Source organism: Octopus bimaculoides, chromosome 25 (assembly GCF_001194135.2).
Source record: "Octopus bimaculoides isolate UCB-OBI-ISO-001 chromosome 25, ASM119413v2, whole genome shotgun sequence".
In the NCBI taxonomy this organism is placed as follows: domain Eukaryota; kingdom Metazoa; phylum Mollusca; class Cephalopoda; order Octopoda; family Octopodidae; genus Octopus; species Octopus bimaculoides.
Window position 1 is genome coordinate 32799386 of NC_069005.1, and position 6475 is coordinate 32805860.

Here is a 6475-nt window from a genome sequence, read left to right on the forward strand (position 1 = left end):
GTGGCGGCGGTGTTGGTGGTGGCAGTGGCGGTGGTGGCAGTGTTGTTGTTGTTGTTGTTGGTGGTGGTGGTGGTCGTCGTCGTCGTCGATTATATATAGATGTCGCTTTAAATCGGAGTATATGCATATATATATTATTACTATTACGATATATTATTATTTAGTTATTAGACTTGTGTCTAATACTTAATGCACATACATCGCGGAAGCCCAAATTTATATTTCTCAAGAACGTTGTGTTAAATAACAGGAAAATGTATAGATGCGCATTCCTGCCCTTTTGCGATTCGTCAGCAACATGTTCCCGCTGGCAACTGCATGCCAAGTGAAACCACGTCGTCACCGATATCGGAAAAACAGTGACTGAAAAATCAGTGACCTTACAATTTGCCGACCGCCTGAATAAAATTCGTTACGCACAACAGAAGCAGAATTGTCTCAGAACGAATACCACAGTTAATCTGGCTTTCAGTGGTGTATTTATATTAAGTGTGATGCACAGATTACTATTTTAATCTAATACTATTTCTTTTAATGTTCTGCGTTAATAAAAACATCATGCACATAAGACGTGAGATTTCGAACAAGGGAAATAATTATGAGAGGTGTTACGGGTTACATCTTTAACGACGCTAAAGTAGAAGATTACCTCAGTAGAGCACTTGGGTCGATACACATTACCATACCCTCTCCCTATAACTTCTGACTTTGTGCCAAGGCAAAAATCAATAGCAAGCATAGGTGTCTACAAAGTTATTAGATAAAAACAATATTTAGCAGCCTTAACTATCAGTGGTTCCATGGTGTAGTGGTTATCACGTCTGCTTAACACGCAGAAGGTCGCGAGTTCGAAACTCGCTGGAACCTTTACTTTTTTTATATTTTGATATTGATCTTCCATATATTTTTTATCTTATTGTTTAAGGCGATGGGCTGGCAGAATCGTTAACTCGCCAGACAAAATGCTTAGAGGTATTTCGTCCGTCTTTATGTTCTGAGTTCAAATTCACTTGTCCGTGACAAAAAAATATAAAACCGAAGAAAAAACCTCAATCAATACAAGTAGGTTCCTGCCAGTTTCGAACTCACGACTTTCAGCGTTTGAAACAATTACGATAACCACTACACCATGCAATCACCGAACTATTGAGTTTACCAAATACTGCTTTACCATATATATAAACAGATTCAAGCGAGTTCTGAAATCGACATTGTTGAGGTGATGAGTCTAGAGCCTTCCACTCCTTATTATATAATAGATCCGTCCATTGTAATATAGTTAGATCTCCAGTTATGAAAACTCCGGATCGAACTGACTTACGTATCATACAACTTGTATATGATAAGAAAAAATATTTGCCTTTGTTTCAGCGAGTGGTTCCATGGTGTAGTGGTTATCACATCTGCTTTACACGCAGAAGGTCGTGAGTTCAAAACTCGCTGGAACCTACTTTTTTATTTTTCAATTCTGGGAATTATAATTTTAGAAAGAATAGGCAAACATATTTCAAAGTAGAATTGAAACATTGTCAACGAAATGATCCAGCATGGCCGCAGTCAAATGACTGGAACAAATAAAAGAATAAATAAGAATAATAACGAATCGATCGTACTTCGAACGCACGACCTTTTGATGTGTTTAGTTATGTCCCTTTGTGTCAGCGGCCGTTGTTGTTCTTTGTGATGGTGATGGGGTGGCAGTTCAATTACTTCAATACCAGGTTTCCAACCACTGTATTTATTTCGTCGACCCCGAAGGGATGCGTGGCATTGTTGACGTCCGCGAAATTTGAACTCAGAACGCAAAGTGCCAGAAGCAACGCGATTTAGCATTTTGTTCGACACGCTGACAATTCTACCAGCAAACACCGCTGTACAATATAATGTAATAAAACTAACAACAACAATAACAAGAAAGAGGGTGGTAGCATTAAAAACAAGCAAAAGAAAAAATAAATAAAGCTAGGCTCCAGTGAGTTTCGAACTCACGACCTTCTGCGTGTAAAGCAGACGTGATAACCACTACACCATGGAACCACTCGCTGCTTCGGGATTAAATATTTTTCTTGTCATACGTACGTGAAATCGGTCTGAAGGTTTCATAGTCTAGTGACGTTAAAATATATACCAGTAATATACTGCGGCTTGAGTTTATCCATTGAACACTCTACTGTCTGTGTCAATGTTGGAGATAAATGCTGAGATGAGATCAATATCTATTGAGAAGACTAATAGACCAATAGACCAATAGTCATTATTTTATGAACCTCTGAAACAATAGACGTTTGAGGGAATCTAGTAGGATTCGAAACCCTGGCGAGAAAGAAACACTTCTTGTTAACGCAATGATTCTGATAATCCGCTGTAGTTTGAAAGTAGCTCAACGTTCATCTCTGTATTAGAAACAACTTCTGTATGATAAAGCAATATTGTAAAGCATTCTATCGTTCGGTTCCATGGTGTAGTGGTTATCACATCTGCTTAACACGCAGAAGGTCGTGAGTTCGAAACTCGCTGGAACCTATGTGTTTCTTTTTGGCTTTGTTTACTTGTTTTCGACGCAACTATCCTCTTTCTTCTTGTGTTCTTGTTCTTGTTAGTTTTATTACACAGGACTGTAAAGCAAAATGTTACTGTGTCGAAGAAAATGCTAAGTGGTGTTACTCCTGGCGCTTTGCGTTCTGAGGTCAAATTTCAAAGACGTAAATTTTGCCATGCATCCCTTGTGAAATAAGTACCAGTTGACCACCGGGGGTCGATATAATCGACTATCCCCCCCCCCTCCAGACCTTGTACCTGTAATAGAAAGGATTATTAACAATCTTTTGTCATATTCTGTCAATAAAAATTTATTTGTTTATTGAATATAATTTGGCGCGAATATTTTATCCAGTTTACACAATAAAACGAATACAACCTGTGAATTAATAATTTAAATATCGATATAGTTATAAAACATTATCGATTAGTTAATTTATAATACTTTATATAATATATATATAACAGTCTATAATATTCTATTAAGTAAAATCATTGACTTGAGAATATTCCGTATAATTTGATGAGTTAAATATTTAAATCCAGTCACTTAGGTCACTTATGGCTTTCATCAGTTCGGGATCGATAAATAAAGTAGAATTCCAGAGTGGTGTATTGGTAGAATAAAACATTTTGTGGAATGTTTTCTGGTTCTGTAGGTTCTGTGTTCGAATTCCATCTCTCGTCAGCGAAATATAATAAAAATATAGATATTATTAATAATATTTTATGCTTTCCGGGATATAAAAAAATAAGGGCCTGTTCTATCGGTAATACTAAACTAAATATATCAATCCCCACTCATGGAATTAGAAGCCCGGTGTTAAAAAAATAGTGGAAAAATATCAGGTTCCAGCGAGTTTCGAACACACGACCTTCTGCGTGTGAAGCAGATGTGATAACCACTACACCATAGAACCAGATACCAGCTGCTCTCCATCATTGTTATATTATATTGAAGCTGAGGTGCAGAGCTGGCTGAATCGTTAGCACGCCCGGAAAAATGCTCAGCAGCATTTCGTCTGTCCTTACGTTCTGAGTTCAAATTCATCCTTTTCGGGTCGATAAATTAAGTACCAGCGAAATACTGGGGGTCGATGTAATCGACTCATTCCACCACCTCCCCCAAGCTGCCCTTGTGGCAAAATTTTGAAATAATACTAATTATTATTATATTTCGGTGACCGGAGATTGAATTCGAACACAGAACTTACAGAATCAGAAAACATTCCACAAAATGTTTTATTCTACCAATACACCACCCTGGAATTCTACTTTATTTATCGACCCCGAACTGATGAAAGCCATAAGTGACCTAAGTGACTTGATTTAAATATTTAACTCATCAAATTATACGGAATATTCTCAAGTCAATGATTTTACTTAATAGAATATTATAGACTGCTATATATATTATATAAACTATTATAAATTAACTAATCGATAATGTTTTATAAATATATCGATATTTAAATTATTAATTCACAGGTTGTATTCGTTTTATTGTGTAAACTGGATAAAATATTCGCGCCAAATTATATTCAATAAGCAAATAAATTTTTATTGACAGAATATGACAAAAGATTGTTAATGATCCTTTTTACTACAGGTACAAGGTCTGGAGTGGGGGGACAGTCGATTATATTGACCCCCGGTGGTCAACTGGTACTTATTTCATCAACCCCGAAAGAATGAAAGGCAAAGTGGACCTCGGTGTCATTTGAACTCAGACCGTTACTCTACCACTAAGGCGGCGATGGAAAGAATATTCTGCAGTATGTGTTTCAAATGTCTCAGCTCTGAGTTCAAATCCCACCCAGGTTATTCTCGTGTTTTGGAGCTCTTTGTCTTCCTATCTTCCGCTCTGAATCGACGAAATAGTTTTGTTGACAGCCAACGTCACGAGTTCAAGACACGATAAAACCTTAGGAAGTTTGTTTGATTTGAACCCGCAATATTTCGCTTCACATTGCTGTTGTTATGTTGCTCTAATACTTTGGGTTATGTTTTCGTCGCTGTCGTCGTCGTCGTCGTCGTTGTTGTTGTTGTTGTTTTTTATTGCTTCTCAAATTCTAAGAAAGATTGCGGAAAATAAACTTGAACGAAATGAATTTATGAAACGCGATGCTTGAAAACAATCAACACACAACACAACACAACACAACACAACACAACACAACATAAACACAACATAAATACAACATAAATATAACACAACATAAACACAACATAAACACAACATAAACACAACGCATGCCACACTAATAACAATCATAAACTGCAATCAACTGGGAACCGCATAAAGCCACTTATTCAATTTCTTGTGCAGTCAAACATTGGATTTACGATGAGTTTTTTGCATAAAGAAACGCCACAGAAATTCTAGAAGCAAAAATCTAGTCAAATAAATCAATCGCGAGACATTTGAATATAAGAAAAACGATGAGGGATTTCGTTTCCTCTTCATGTTTATTTCTTTCTAAAGAATCCTGTCAGATTTCATGGAATATATAGTCGAATTGCTGAGATTGCAAGAATTTAATGATAGAATGACAGTTTAATGGAATTGGATAAGGTTTGTAGTCTGTATTTTGTATTACGTCAGAGGCCTGTTCTGTGATTCGAACCCGTTCCTTGCAGTTGGTCAGGAAATACATGTACAAAAAACTCCCTCTCATCCGGTACTCAAATAACCAGAATTCTCAAACAACCGGCACCCAGAAAAAAAAAGAGAAAAATGTGTTGTTAATTAGTGTAATGAGAAATTGCGCTAATTCGTGTCAATTAATTAATTGTAATAGAAAAAAAGCTTCTACTGCATTTAAAATGGATTGTCGCTTCTAAAAATGTTGTGCAGTGATTTTGTCTTACTGTATTTATTATACCCGTATCTCATTAGGTTAATAAAACTTAATTACTTCGATGAAAAAATAAAACATCAAAAGTATAAGAGATCAAACAATCGACAAAAAAAGAACCCTAATCACCAAGGAAACAAAGAAAAAGAGAAGACGAGGGGAGAGATTAAGCTGCAGAAGATGGAGAGGGTGGAAGGCAGAGAGTAACAGGTTGTATACCCCAGAAAAAAATGGCGTGTTTAGCCGCGCCTCGCAGACACGATTGCAAAGGCGTTGCCGCGGAGAATGGCGCCAGCAACGTTCGTTGCAATAAACCACCCCCACCTCGCGGTGCTCATTTCTCAAACGGGCCGCAGTAATCCCGATCTTGCGGAGGAAATCAGCAACGCATGGTCTGAGAACATCCGAAGTCTCGACGACGACCGTCACAAAGTGACAGAAACCGGTCAGGCCCCTATATTTGTTCATTTTTTTCTCCTCTGCGTTACGGGTGGCTATAACCGGGTTTGCTGTCGATGGAGGGACAACGTGCCGCAGCACGTCGCACCCCAGATTAGGGATCTGGCTCCCTCGTACTTACTCCAATTGTACTTCCATTTCTTCGTGTCTCACCTTTCTACAATATTCAGAATAATAATGATAATACTGATGTACATACAGAGTTTTAATGAGTTTTCTAAGGGGCAATGGTAATTTAAAAAGTGATGATCAGATATCCGGAAAATTCAGTTATCCGCCAACACTCCGGTACAAATGGTGCCGGATAGGATAGGAGTGGGTTTACTGTAGTAGCTGTGATTGTAAATGTTGGTAAGCGTGAGTCACAGATTTTGTGTTCATCTCCCAAATGAAGAATAAAAACTTTGTATCACAGCACCAAGGAAATTTTAAGAGTGCATATACGTAGTTACATTATCTATATATAAACACACACACACATATATGTATTACATATAGATAGATAGATAGATAGATAGATAGATAGATAGATACATACATACATACATACATACATACATGCATACATACATACATAGACATTTATATACACATACACATCTATGCACTTCTAGGGTGCT

General features: G+C 37.2%; 5 non-coding genes across 5 annotated transcripts; 3 read left to right on the forward strand and 2 right to left on the reverse strand.

Annotated features, from left to right (window-relative positions):
• The first annotated feature begins 794 nt into the window (after window positions 1–794).
• Window positions 795–867, forward strand: Trnav-aac (transfer RNA valine (anticodon AAC)). The gene has a single exon. It is a non-coding gene; the product is annotated as a tRNA-Val (tRNA).
• Window positions 868–1376: 509 nt separating this feature from the next.
• On the forward strand, window positions 1377–1449 carry Trnav-uac (transfer RNA valine (anticodon UAC)). Its single transcript has one exon. It is a non-coding gene; the product is annotated as a tRNA-Val (tRNA).
• Window positions 1450–1964: 515 nt separating this feature from the next.
• Trnav-uac (transfer RNA valine (anticodon UAC)) lies at window positions 1965–2037 on the reverse strand. The gene has a single exon. It is a non-coding gene; the product is annotated as a tRNA-Val (tRNA).
• Window positions 2038–2450: 413 nt separating this feature from the next.
• Window positions 2451–2523, forward strand: Trnav-aac (transfer RNA valine (anticodon AAC)). The gene has a single exon. It is a non-coding gene; the product is annotated as a tRNA-Val (tRNA).
• An 862-nt stretch (window positions 2524–3385) lies between these two features.
• On the reverse strand, window positions 3386–3458 carry Trnav-cac (transfer RNA valine (anticodon CAC)). The gene has a single exon. It is a non-coding gene; the product is annotated as a tRNA-Val (tRNA).
• Window positions 3459–6475: the final 3017 nt, after the last annotated feature.